This window comes from Hyalella azteca, unplaced genomic scaffold, assembly GCF_000764305.2.
Source record: "Hyalella azteca isolate HAZT.00-mixed unplaced genomic scaffold, Hazt_2.0.2 contig10727, whole genome shotgun sequence".
Classification (NCBI taxonomy): Eukaryota; Metazoa; Arthropoda; class Malacostraca; order Amphipoda; family Hyalellidae; genus Hyalella; species Hyalella azteca.
The window spans coordinates 112,066-126,470 of NW_025940754.1; positions in this window are offsets into that span (position 1 = coordinate 112,066).

Genomic DNA, 14,405 nt, shown 5'->3' on the forward strand with positions numbered 1-14,405 from the left:
TTTCATAACTTTGAAAATTGTATGCTTTGTACCCTCTCCCTAGAACCGTAACTGCATTTCTCTTGCGCGGAATTTTCCAGGTAAGTGGCCGCTTCTTCCACGTGCAATTTTACGTATGCAAATGGCTAAGATATCACCCTAGAGCTCTTATTTTATTCACGAGATGGGTAGAACTGCAGCCTGGTGCCATTGAAAATGAGCATGAGTGCGCTGTACATGTGGTCAGAACGTCAGGAATACCTACCTGACTGACCACAGAAATGTTGAGACGTTCAGAAATGCCAGTGCGTTGAGACACGAAAATGTGCGGGTAGCCTGAATAATTTTCCGGACGCTCGTAAAGAAGAATTCATTAAGGTACTCCAGTCCTTTGTCAACTATTTTATTTTCCTTTGGGAATCCTCTACTGTGGTGTCGTTCCTGGGCATTAACGTTTCGTTAATACAAGTTCATGCGACTGTCACCTGGACAACGCAGTTTAATTTCCCACTTTTTGTGATCAAATCTGCAAATTAAATATATATTAATAAACCTTATAATAAGCATTTACATAAAAGATTGGACTCCACGCAATTTTCTTTTCATGTGGATAAAACTATTTTGCGTCTTTTAAATTAAATTTATGTTTGCCAATAGCGAAATTAAATTTACATTTTTAAACGATTACATGACTCGGGAGAGCAAAACTCGGGTTTTGCTCATTTTATTCACGAAGCGAGTTTTCAGTGAGAGTTCGATAAAGTTTGGTGAGTAATAACATTAAAAATAATGCATGTTAAAGTACCTGATGTATTTGTGGCAAAGCGACTCGAGTTAACGGGTTTTGGAACAACAGGACTGAGGTTAACGGAACACGGAGTAATGAGATTCATTGCGATGGGCAAATGTGCCAAGCTCGCTGTATGAAAATTTATTTATCGCGTTCAAGGAATCCTTTGTCCATGCATGGACAAAGGATTCCATGCATGGACAAAGTACTGCATACATCGGCTCTTCTTGGAGGCTGTTAACCGGTTACCGGTGTCTTGGAGTTTAACCAGTTAGCCTACAGAATGGTAAGACCGTTCGAGTTCACTCACGTCAAATTAAGTCGGTAGTTGTTTATGCACTCCTATTTTTATACTTCTAATGCATAGTTCATTAATGGCCATTTCGTGCATCGTGTCCTCCCAAACATTGTCAAAGGCACACACTCATTTCCCACCAACTTGATGATGTAAAAATTTTGCAATATTTTCTCGGAATGTTGCGGGCATTTTGAATTAATCTATTGAAGAGTTTAGCTCGTATTACTCACGACACTAGCTACTGCGGATTTTAAACAGTTCTCTTTTGTTGTATTCTTTTGTGGTGCATCTTTTGATAATGGTTGCCTGAATTTATAAATTGTTGTTTTGCTTTGCAACAATTTTAACATTATAATTTAAAAGATTTTGTCGTCAGGGCGGTCGATGTGATGCAGCAATGAAGGTGGTCCCTGACGAATAATTTTCGCGTTTAATGTTCATTTTATTTAGGAAGCGAGTTTCCAGTAAAAGTTCCATTAAATTTCGTGATTAGAAGTATAAAAAAATTAAATGTTATTTTGAGCATAGTACATTTACATTTCTGATTATCACAAATTACTGAATGAATGTTTGCGTATGCGCATTGCTGAATCATGCCAAGAACTATGAATTATATATTATAAAGATATAATATGCATTTATCTAATTAGTTTTCAGGTTTTCAAATAAACTCGCTGCTGCAGTTACGTCCATCGTACGTCTTGCAACGACCATGATGAACTTCTGAGTTTCATGCAGAATATTCATGCCTGGGATGAATTTATGATCAGGCTTTGGCGCAGCTCCAGATTATTTAACCACCATGAAGCCGAGGCTACTGAATGATTTAAACAAAACGCCTCTTCTTCATTTTGCTTTAATGGCATCATTGAGGTGCTGGGAACAAGAAATGGATCATGGCAATATGCTGAGATTGTATTTGTGATATTTTACGGCATACATTAGTTAATTGAGAGTGGCCATACAGTGACAAATGGTTGGCCTCATCAGTTTCACTTGAAGTTCCAAGTAAAGTTGCATGATAATTTCGTTTTTTCTCGCCTCAATACACCCAAGTTATGCCTGCATTTATTATTTCATAAAATATTACAGTACATTACATCGAAGCAAGAGTCTGCGAAACACTAACTTGTTCTTTGATAAACTTGTGTTCCTAAATTTCTTAGCTTCCTTATGTATTCTTCGAAGGAAGGTCTGAAAGGGAACAATAAGTCTGCAATAATAAATAAGTCTGCAAAGTGTCTATCATAAGCAGAAAGCTGTATGTTATCAGTTACTCTGCAGGAGACACTCGTGTTATATGAGCTCTATAAATATGCGATGACAAATCATCGACCCGATTATAAATTCATATAGATAATGTACTCCAGATATCTAAATTTTTCCCGTCAGCTTCCATCTTCGTAATGTTTAATCCAGTGCTGAGGGAGGGTGATAGACAGGACGCGTTTTCGACTTAAATGAACAAATGTTTCTTTTACACTGAAAAAGTCACGAAGATTCCCTAAGCTTGGGTAGAAAATGTTGTTTGAAAATTAAAATAGGTTAATAGATGGGGCCGAAACAGGTTTCACTTCCAAAATTCGTGAATTCTGATGAGATTGCAAATTTCTGTTCGACGGTGAATTGCAAAATTTGGTGGTGGACCACGATGGGTTGAGAATGCCGTTGAGTCTAAGGCAGATTCGTGATGCCGACCCATCACTCGCATACAACCAATTAGAAATATATGAATGCGTGTAAAAGAATAAAATAATATTCTAGATATTTTCTACACTAATTTCCGGCAATCGCTAGATAATCAGCAGACCATAGCATAATAAAACTAATCGTTCTAAATAAAAAATCTATTCTCGCCTTTTTTCGCCTGTTTTCAATTAAAAAGTTCACGGTACCGAAATCGGTTCAAAATTGTATCACACAAGATTATAATCATAACATCATTTTTTTTAATTTTTGACAGATATGAACAATGAACATTACTTAGAAGATTATTGATCAAAAGGCATAAAAAATCAAATTTGACGCTCCGGAATTGTAAATTGAGCTGACGTGCAATGTAAGCTGACGTGTAATGCAAGCTGACGTACAATGTAAGCTGACGTGTAATGTAAGCTGACGTGTAATATGTGCTCGCCCCCTTATCTATATATAGCCACCTGACACATAAATAAATAAAAAAATTAAATTTATTTATCAATAATACCTGCAAGTTATTACACGTAAAATATTTCACGTACAAGCGAGTGGGAGATCTTCAAACCTTGGGTTCACTCGCGTGTAAGTTCATATTTAAGCGATATAATGAACTTGTTGAAGAAAATGGCAGCAGAAAAATCTTTTAGGATCTTTTATTATACCTTGACTCTGGTGTAAAACTAGTTCAAACTATTTGAATGCCTTATCGGTGAATCATTTTCTGAATATTAACTTGCATGCATTTTGGGCTAATAAATGTAAAATTTGTTTCATTTTCGCGCATCAGATTGGCCGAACAGCACGGAAGGAGTCATCTTTTCTAAAATCTATTTTATTATTCACCTTATTAATCTTTGGGATTTTACGCCTTATATACAGCATCCTGCCTGTATCTTTCTTGGAATCCCTGCAAATCCTTCAAAGAAAATTTAGAACATTAGAACATTAACATGATTCCAATTCTATTTTCGTCTTCGTTTCGTTGTGCACAATGTGCATCTGCGTACGTCGGGATGACGTCTCGCAATCTTTATTCCAGGGTCGCTGAGCATAAGGGCAGGAGTTGTAGGACCGGACAGTTACTATCGCGCCCCCCTCATTCGGCTGTGCGCACTCACGCCGAGCAGTGTGGTGTCCCTGTTTCTGACAGTGACTTTAGAGTGTTAGCTTACTGGACTCCGAAACGTTTTCCATAAAGATATGAACATTTGTGGTTTAATCCTTGCTTTTAAATTTTTGGTTAACTTGCGATTTAAGCAAATAAGCGACATCAATTATTTTCGTCTTATAGATTGTATTTTTTAATTTTAAACTAATGATTAAGCTGGGCCCTCTTTCCTTTGAGAATTAAGCAAAAAATGTGTGTATTTATTTGCATTGAAATTTCTGCATCTATTTGATTTAAACTTCTCTTATGATGCCAAAAATTTCATAATATAACTTATAATTAAAGTATCAGTCGCTCAGTTAAGAGCTTGCATGCCGCGATTGTTTTCAGAATTCATATTGTAAAAACATTTTTTTATATCCTACCAAATATTAGCAAAGCAATTTCATGTGTTATTACAATTAAAATGTATGGAAATGAAAAAAGTGGCCGATTGTAATTCGATGAATGTGTTAGTGCATGCGGTCACGTCAAATGTTGCTCTGCTGAACTGAATATAATAGGGCGTGAAAACTGTCCTGGTTTGGTGTCAAAATTAATCATAAATGTGCGTTCACGAATACATAATATTGAAGTTTTGAACTTTGAACTATGCCTAAAATAAATTGAGAAAAGAAAGCAAGGGACTGATAACCATTAAATAAAATGGATGACTGCCATGACGGATAGAGAAATTGAGCAACCAGTAAGCTGCAAAAACGCTAGCAAAATTCTTAAGAAGAAAGCTAAAAACCCATAAGGAAAACAAAGGCTTCAGGAGCTAAGAGGCAATGATTCTCAACAAACAATTCTATCTGGGGAAGAAGCTGGGGATTTCAGAGGATAATCCTTTAATACTGACGTCCAAGCGACTCCCCTAACTGGAAAGAAGCGAACTCCCCGCGACTAAACGCAGGATTTTTCCGTAGAAAACTCAACTTTTTCCGTAGAAAAAGCAACTTTCTCGTAGAAAACGCAGCCTTTGTCGCTGAAATAAGAAATTAGATGTTTTTAGCGCATTTTCTCATTTATGAAAAAATGCAATATTGTGCTCGCCATGTCCGTCCGTCCGTCTGTCCGTCCATGACTTCACGTTGTCGTCAACGAGAAAATGCGCTCTCTGTCACTCCCTGCAGTGAGTACTGAGTTTAATTTTTTTCTTTGTTCCTAGCAAAAGCTAGCCATAATAATTCAGGATAAACTCATATGCACCTTACAAATAATAATTTGCGCTTAAAGATAACACTTCTAAAAAGTCAGTGTCTCTGATGTTACAAATGTTTGATGAATTTTTTTTATTTTTAAATAAAAAATTAACTTTTAAAAAATAAACTTGAAATAAACAACTACCGACTTTACGTGAAAAAATTATTTTTTAACATTTTTTCTTATCTATAAATTTTTTAAAATTGTTAAATAAATTATTCTGTCAATTGATTCATGCACTGTCTCCGACTTCACGCAAGTGTGCAAAATATCGATTATAAGATTTGTAGCAGATGTATAGCTCAGCGTTCAAATGCCATCTCTGCAGCAAGCGTTCAAATGTCATCTCTGCAGCAGGCGTTCAAATGACATCTCTGCAGCAGGCGTTCAAATGACATCTCTGCAGCAGGCGTTCAAATGCCATCTCTGCAGCAAGCGTTCAAATATCATCTCTGCAGCAAGCGTTCAAATGAGATCGCTGCAACCAGCGTTCAAATGACATCTCTGCAGCAAGTGTTCAAATGACATCTCTGCAGCAAGTGTTCAAATGACATCTCTGCAGCAAGTGTTCAAATGACATCTCTGCAGCAAGCGCTTAAATAACATCTCTGTACAATGCTTGTTCTGACGCCTTCACTTCACAGCAATGTACGGTGGCAGTCCAACCCAGAATTTACCGCCGCCGCGGCTTTTGTAAACATCGCCTCTTCGCTTCGTGTGTTCAGCGCGTTAAGTAATTTCAGGGCTGCTTAGGCTTGAGGTTCAGGCTGACTTAGACATTCTCATTAATGGCTTAGTGGATGAAGCTCCAAATACCGCCCTGACGTACTACTGTCTGGCGTTGGTAGAGGGATTTATTGCCCTTAGCGTGATAATTTGAGTGCTTTGAAACAGTAACAAATTAACATATCTGTTGGATGGTATATGTTTAAAATAATGCGACGGATGGCGCGTTTGCTGCAAAAATAAACATTTAAAATTTCACCCCATCTACATTATCCTAAAAAATTTATTACGGCATACGAATTATTTGTGTAATTTGCAATTAATAAACTTAATTGAGCATCGCGACGACACGTACAGTATCTTACGTATTGAAAATTATCCTTGCGTCATAAATATTGGTTGATTTTTGATTACCTCTGAATAAATTTCAATATTTAACTCATAACCATTAATAATTCCTACATCAATAATTATATATATATATTACAAATTTTCATGCGATATAATCAACAACAATAGAATTTTATTACACTTTTATGACTATCATCTAAATCTGTCATGTGTTGGAAACGGAAAGATGAATAAAACTTATTTTCGATGAATATTTCTTGGATACGATGTTAAATTAAAATTATCATGGACAATGTTTTGAAAAAATTATTTATAAACTTGTATCAACAGTCAACACACTTTATGCTCACTGGATTTGTACTTCATGAATTTAATGAACTTGTTCAGATGGAAGATTTCTATTAATCTTATTTCAATACATAATATTTTAAAATCACTGAGACATGCTGGAAGATAAAAAAGCAATAATTATTCATGCTATTAAAAACTCGGTAATTATTTTGTCGAGTTAGAGAAATAATTTAGCAGAGAGGACATCCGAATATCCATTCCAATTAATCAACGTCCAGTGTCATTATATTAATGGTCTTCTGAGTAGCGAGGGCTGAACGACACTATTTTCTCCACCCTATTTTTCGACTACACATCCTCTCTTTGATCGAACAGTACCAGAAAAATGACGAATAAAATGCCATTCAGAGGGATTATTTCCGTGTTAAAAATTATGATTTTACAGTGAGTATTCATTTCTCAAGGACAGGATGAGCCTGATGTAACTTTTCTCTGGGCATTCACATAGCAAGAGACTAATGATCTAAAATTTTCCCCAGTTAAAATTAGCATTCCGAATAAAATTAAATGAATCGCCATTTGACATCAATCTTTACAGTACCCATATATTTGTAGCTGTTGTAACCGTGGAATACCATGATCTTCTCACCAAAAATCAAATCTGCAATTTCATGAACATGTTAATTTTATATCCAACATCAATTACTTTTCTCCTACTGATTGTCCGGGTTTTAGGACTTGATTTCCGCAGTATCATTTAACGGCCTGTCTACTTTATGTTTGTGGCTTGCCCTAAGAAGATCTAATACTTGGGTGAGTGCGTATTGGAAAGACTTATAAATAGTAAAATATAAGGTATGAATACCAGGAATTTAAAAGCAAATAAAATACCACAAAAATTCACCATATCTTCATAAGAGAAAACGTTTCGGAGTCCAGCTCCATCGTCAGTTCATAACACAAAATTCTGTTCAGAAAAAGTTTAGTCCTAGAAACACAAAAAAATCAATTAGTAAAGTAAAATGCACCGACAGGTTTCAAAACGGAATTAAATAAATAAGACATGAAACTAACGCTAGTAAGTGGCCTATCTATATACTATTTCAAGAGGAAAGGAGCAAAAAGCGGCATTCAGACTAGGCTTCTGTTTGAATATATACAGGGATTCTAAATAAAATAGGGGACTCTAAAATTTCTGTACAGAAGCCTAGTCTGAATGCCGCTTTTAGCTCTTTTCCTCCTGAAATAGTATAGGCCGTTCGAGGATAATAGATACCTAGGACGTTTACTAGCGTTAATTTCATGTCTTATTTATTTATTTCCGTTTTGTAACCTGACAGTGCATTTTACTTTACTAATTGATTTATTTGTGTTTCTAAGACTAAACTTTTTCTGAACAGAATTTTGTGTTATGAACTGACGATGGAACTGGACTCCGAAACGTTTTCTCTTATAAAGATATGGTGAATTTATGTGGTATTTTCTTTGCTTTTAAATTCCTGGTTAACTTGCGATTCAAGCAAACAAGTGATTTTAATAAGGTATGAATAGTTGCAATGCTTGCCAATGAGTCTCCTTGGTTTTAAGCTAAAATGTTTTGCCAATTTACCAAACTTCTGTGACGATGTAAATTTATTCACTGCCAGTTAACTGTCAATCCAGTCTGTCAGCTGTAACTATTATTGTTGCACCTAATGGTAGCCAAGCTACTACAATACTTACTGAATCATTTTAGTTTATTTGGTTCTCATGAATTGTTTTTTATTCACTTGATTCTAAACGAGTGTTTATTTGTTTTTATTTTTGTTTTGTATAATTTTTATTTCATTGGGGATATTTTATTAATAGGCGGCATGGCTAAATTAGGATTGTCCTGTCATTGACGGGACAAAATGTGCGGGCAATGAAGACTATTGTCTTTATTGCTTTGACTTGATCATAACTAATTTGAACTTATGAATGCTGGGTGTTATTTATTTTTATCAAGTAACCAGTTTATGAATTCAACCTGTCATAGCATGCGTATTGATTAGGTGTTATTTTCTTTTACAGTTACTGCTTGCTCCTCTCATGCTTCTTGCAATACTCCTAAATTTACATTCTAATTTACAACAATTTTTCGAAATCTTTAAATATTCTTATTCAAATCATTGTTTACCATATAACCACTCAGCTGTAAACGAGCAATTAACCCATAATCCAGTGTACTCTATATTTACTGCCATTTTATTCTTTCATCAAACTAATTACACAATTCACAACACGGTTGCGCAGAGACATGAGTCCCTTCCGACCAACCCGCTTCCACGGCGCCTGCAAAACTGTCTAACCTATATACGTATCAGTTCTACGATATAAACGATAAATGCAGACATGATTCCACTTCTCTATCATAACCTCATTAATAATAAAAAATTATGTAGCCCTCCCCTATTTTAGCATGAAAGGCCTGCTGAATAATGTTTAATATATAATTTTCGTTCAAGTACCATAATTTGTTACGAATATTTATATAATGGGGAAATTGATGATTGAATATTCAAGAGTTTTCTTCTATTGATGAGTAAAACAGGCTATATGTTTCATGCTATGTCTAGTTTAAGTTAATACGTTTCTAATGGTCCAGGGTATTCGTAAATCCTGAATGCCTGATATGTATCGTGCACATTAAATTTTCAATCTTCCGACGTACGACATTAGAGATAAATAACATGGCGCCGAATGCCTGGTGTAGTGCAAATTTCAATATGAAATTCCGATGATATATAAGCACACAAAAAAATAATCATGCAAATACTATAAACAAAAATTTAAATTGGAACTTGGTGATCAGTGTAGAAAAATTATGATGTCAATCGATCATTCAAATGAGATCAAATGGTGATATAATTAGCGAAATGTGGTCAAAAATAATAATTTATCAACAATAGTCAGAGATATTCGAGAATTGGATGGACTATAATATTGAACAATAGCAACCCTTGATCAGCAAAAATCAGGGATGTAATAATAAGAAAAATAGAATAAACATAGATAATCAAGGCTCTGACATTCAGTGAGTATGCGTGAGATGAAAATTAAGTCTGCGGAGATGCATAATTCCAGACAATCGTTCAACACGAAAGGTATAAAATAATATTTTTAATTAATAATATTTCCAGTGTAACTCATTCGACGTTGTGAAGCAAAATGCTTCAGTAATGCTGCAATTCAAGCCAGAAGACCTGCAAAATGTGCCAATAATGCTGCAAATTGTGTCATTAGTTATGCAAAGCTTACCCATAATGCTGCAGGGCAAATCAATAACTTCGTGTCCAGCTTTATATGATGCTGCATATTGCGTTTGTAATGCTGCAAAGCACGTCCATTGTGCTGCATAGCGTTCTGTAGTGCTGCAGAACTCGCTCGACTCGCTCGTAATGATGTAGAAGTAGAACCTGCAAATAATGTAGCACAGCATATCGTAATGCTACAAAGTGCGGTCGTAATTCTGCCCTACGTAAACATAATGTTGCACAGCGGTCTGTTATGCTACGTACTGAGCGTGCTCGAAATGATACATAATTTATATATATATATAATATATATTTGTGTAGTTTGATAGAAGCTGTTCTTTAATGCAGGTTTCATTGAAGACCAGAGAGTATTTCTTATTGACAATTTTCTTATTATTTTTCTCGATTCGGCGAATTAGGCTCTTGATAGGAAGTGAAAATCCAAATATCAGGTTTCCAAGGGACATTTAATTCAAGCTTTGATTCCAATCTGTATCCATAATACCCTATGTTTGTACTATTGTAATTTCAAAATTTCAAATTCACTTGTTGCAAAACTCGTCCTCTACTTGATAATGAATGAAGTTGCATTCGAAACGTCGTAAAAATTATAATAAAATGTCCCTTGGAAACCTGATATTGGATTTTCACTTCCTATCAAGAGCCTAATTCGCCGAATCGAGAAAAATAATAAGAAAATTGTCAATAAGAAATACTCTCTGGTCTTCAATGAAACCTGCATATAATATATATTATATATATTGTCATTATATTGTTGCACAGCTCTTCGTAATGCAGTAAAGAAGGTTTATAATATTGCACAGCGTACCTAAATGCTGCAGAAGGCTCTGGTAATGCTGCAGGCTCTACAGCCGCCGCAATTCACTAAGCAACTCTGCAAGAGCTAAGTATCTGATGAGCTAAGCTGCAATAATTAAACCTGATTTATATCTTCCTAGAGATTACCTAATGAACAAAGGATTTCCGCTGTCTCCTTTGACCCTCTAGATAAATTGTCCTCGAGCTTCAAGCCTTTTAGTTCAACTCACAATGTGAGTCGAAATTTTAATTCGCTGGAACGGCCTAGATTTTCTGTTCTAATTAAGTCCTGAGGGAAGACAGTCTTCCGTATGAACATTCTTCGCAACTTCTCTAATAAATTATCAAATAGCGCCGTATTAAGCTCAATTTTTCGCGCAGTTTGGGCCTATTTTGGACTGGACTATACAAACTTGTGAAATTAAATTTTATCCCGCAAAAATACGCAGTTTGTGCAGTTTGGAGAATTGTTTGCACATTTGCAAAATTGTTTTCACAATTGTTCGCACAATTGGCTGTACAATTGTTTGCACATTTGTGCAGTTTAGAGCTATTTCGGACTGGACTACACAAACTTGTGAAATTAAATTTTATCCCGCAAAAATACGCATTGAGTCAGAATGTTTAGCTATGGGCAGACAAAAGAGGAAGTTGGTAGCTAATAAGGTTAAACCGAGGCAACAAAAATTGTCTCTAACAAGCTCGCCATAATAGTATTTGCGCAAATTATCCGCTATATATTAATCATTTTTGCTCATTTTTGCACAAAATTGTTCTCTGTAAATTTGCTTGAATATTACGCTATCATTTGGTCATTGGACCAAATGATAGCGTACAAAATTAAATATGTTGGTGCTCGTACAAAGTATTGTATATCTGTGATTGAATTCCCCCACAATGAACTTGTATTATAAACTTTCTATTTCTTCAGCGTGAATTAAATAATTCCTTTATGCACAATTAAATACGAATACTAGAGCTTAGAGTAACTGAAAGGAAATAGAACTATTTCATCACAGAGACTCCCGAACTAAAAATGATGCCAATTGTTTTGATTATAAAAAACAGCTCCCAAATTTAGTCCTGAATACATACATTCAATTCATACCCGCGACGAAAATGCACGAGCCACCAATTTCTGCTCGTACGACAGAGTTTTGAACAGCACAACGCTGCTGCTGTTGAGTGTAGAGTTTCGTGATGAGGGGTGACAAGGTTGAAAAGGGTGACAAAGTTTCGTACGGCGTACACATCACGGCGTAAGTTTCGTACGGCGTACACATCACTGCTGCTGTTGTGAAAAGGGCGACAAGGTTTTGCTCGGCGTACACATCACTGCTGCCCTTGTGAAAAGGGCGACAAGGTTTTGCTCGGCGTACACATCACTGCAGGGTCTGGCATATTCGAAGGTCTGGCACATTTGAGTGTCTGGCACATTCGAGGGTCTGGCACATTCGAGGGTCTGGCACATTCGAGGGTCTGGCACATTCGAGGGTCTGGCACATTCGAGGCTCACGCTCAGATTGACAACCTGATGAACGGTCCATTAAGAGGAACGGCCTCCAGGTGCGATCTATTGGAGACCAGCAAAGAATTACATCCCGCGCTCCAGTTTACATCGCGTGACGATGAACAATTTGCTCTGATTTGAGAATTACGATAAGAGGGTGAATCTCATTTTATTTTGTAGCCGAAGCTGGGTTGACGTTTCAAAGGTGAATGGGTTTAAATTAATACTTTAATACAGCATTTTTTACAGATATTATAGAATGATTATTTGCAACTAAAATTTTGTGTGCTCAATTTACAGCTAATTTTATCAGCATTGAATTAATTGCGAAAATAATTGAATCACCCGCAATAATTTGCAACTATAGAGATATCAGATTACATTCACCAGCTAAAGTTGTTGCAGCACAATTTACAACTCGAGTTATCAGAATATAATTTGCAACTTAAGTTACTGCAACACTACAAACAACTCGGCTCATCAGAACGTAATTTACGACTAACGTCATTTTCCAGGAAATTTTAAGCCAAATTTTTTGGTTTACAAATGCTTACAATTTGTAACATGTTGAATAGACAAAGTCATGACAGTACCTGGCTCGCATGATAAAGAGCTTATATCGAAAGGAAATTTGCGCGTAAATATAATATAATTAAATCTTTTTTTGGCCATCCGATACGCTATCATAATGACACCCGAAAAAAACTTTTATTAAACTAATTAAATAATATCTGTGCAAGAAAAATGTATCTGAAAGTGCTGTAGTGTCCCACAGTTTGCTCAATACTCAAAGATGCATATTATAACATAATGATGAAGCAAGCTGCCAACTTGTCACATGAACAGCAAATAAACCTTATATTATTTATTTGGAAGTATTTTTATCAGTAAGTAAGGACGAGACGACCGTAGGACGGGCAGCATCAGGCCATGCAGTGCATTTGGCCCTCGCCTCTTATCATAAAACATGCCTGAGAAAAGGGCAAGCATTTGTAACCCTCACATGGAGGCTCAGTTCTTCGTATTCTTGCTGGGCTATTCCATAAAGGTATTAGGAGACTTGTTAATAATAGCAATAATAGTAACAATAACAACAAAAAATAATAATAATAACAGCATGAAATAATAACGATAACAGCAAGGTATGAATGAATGCATTTCATGCTATATACAGTTTTGAAAAACAACATGTAAATTAAAATTAAGAGGCTTGTTAATGATAACAAGGCATAAATGAACGATTTGAATGCTATACACGCTATTAAAAAACTTCACGGAAAGCAAAAATAATACAATAGAAAAATCAATGAATTATTGAATGATCATGAAGTTTCATTCATTCATTTGCTTTGAGTTGATAAAAAATTTTCAGGTATTCCATTTCCTCTTCTAAATTCCACATTTATGCTGCATTGCTCTTAAAATTGTTTAAAAAAACATATAACGATGAGAGTGTGCAATATTGTACAAATTGCATGACATCGTCCCGAACTGAAGAAATAGCGCGATGTCCCCAGAGATACGATGCATTACAGCCTGTGAAAAGAATCGGAAAGTGATCTTCGACCATGGTTTGTCTTCATCTATTAAATGACAAAATTTTTGATAATAAGCGTTCCATCTTCGTCACATTAATGACCACCGGTAAACTGTAAAATATTCCCGACAAAACATGAAAAGCTTATTGACAGACAAAGATTTTTCATCGTTTCCACCAACCGATAACCCAAATCTTGTCAGGCCTATCGTTGGTAGTCAATGGCCGCCTATATGCCACCCTTGGCTGTGGCCTGGAAGATATTTTGCTGCAGGGTTCGCGAGTGTCCACGTTCATTGGCGTAATGAATCCAATCAAGGGTCAGATATATTGCCACAGTCCCAACACCGGAGCTGCTGCGAGACTTCGATAGCAAAGTTACGTCGTATTTGCCAACACAGACGCAACATTTTCTGTCCTTGGCCCGAACTCTAACTTGCGAGATGTTATTTGTGCTGAATAATGTTCCCAAGTCTCAGGATATTGATGATAGAATCGAGTGTCCGGTATTATTTTGTTCTGCCGATGTCGTCTTGCTGCACATAATTTCATCATTATTTTTTGTGGTGAAAATACACTGACAAAAGAGTTTCTGACAAAACAGAAGCGTTTTAGTAACCTTAAAGTGTCATAGTATTTTTGGCAATCAGTAACTCCGAAATACAGTAGAATTGCAGAATTTGATGAAAAAGCAAAGCGCACATATCACCACCATGCAGCCACATCTATCTTACACCCGAACACATAACAAGTTTCTGCCCCAACGAATCGGTTATAG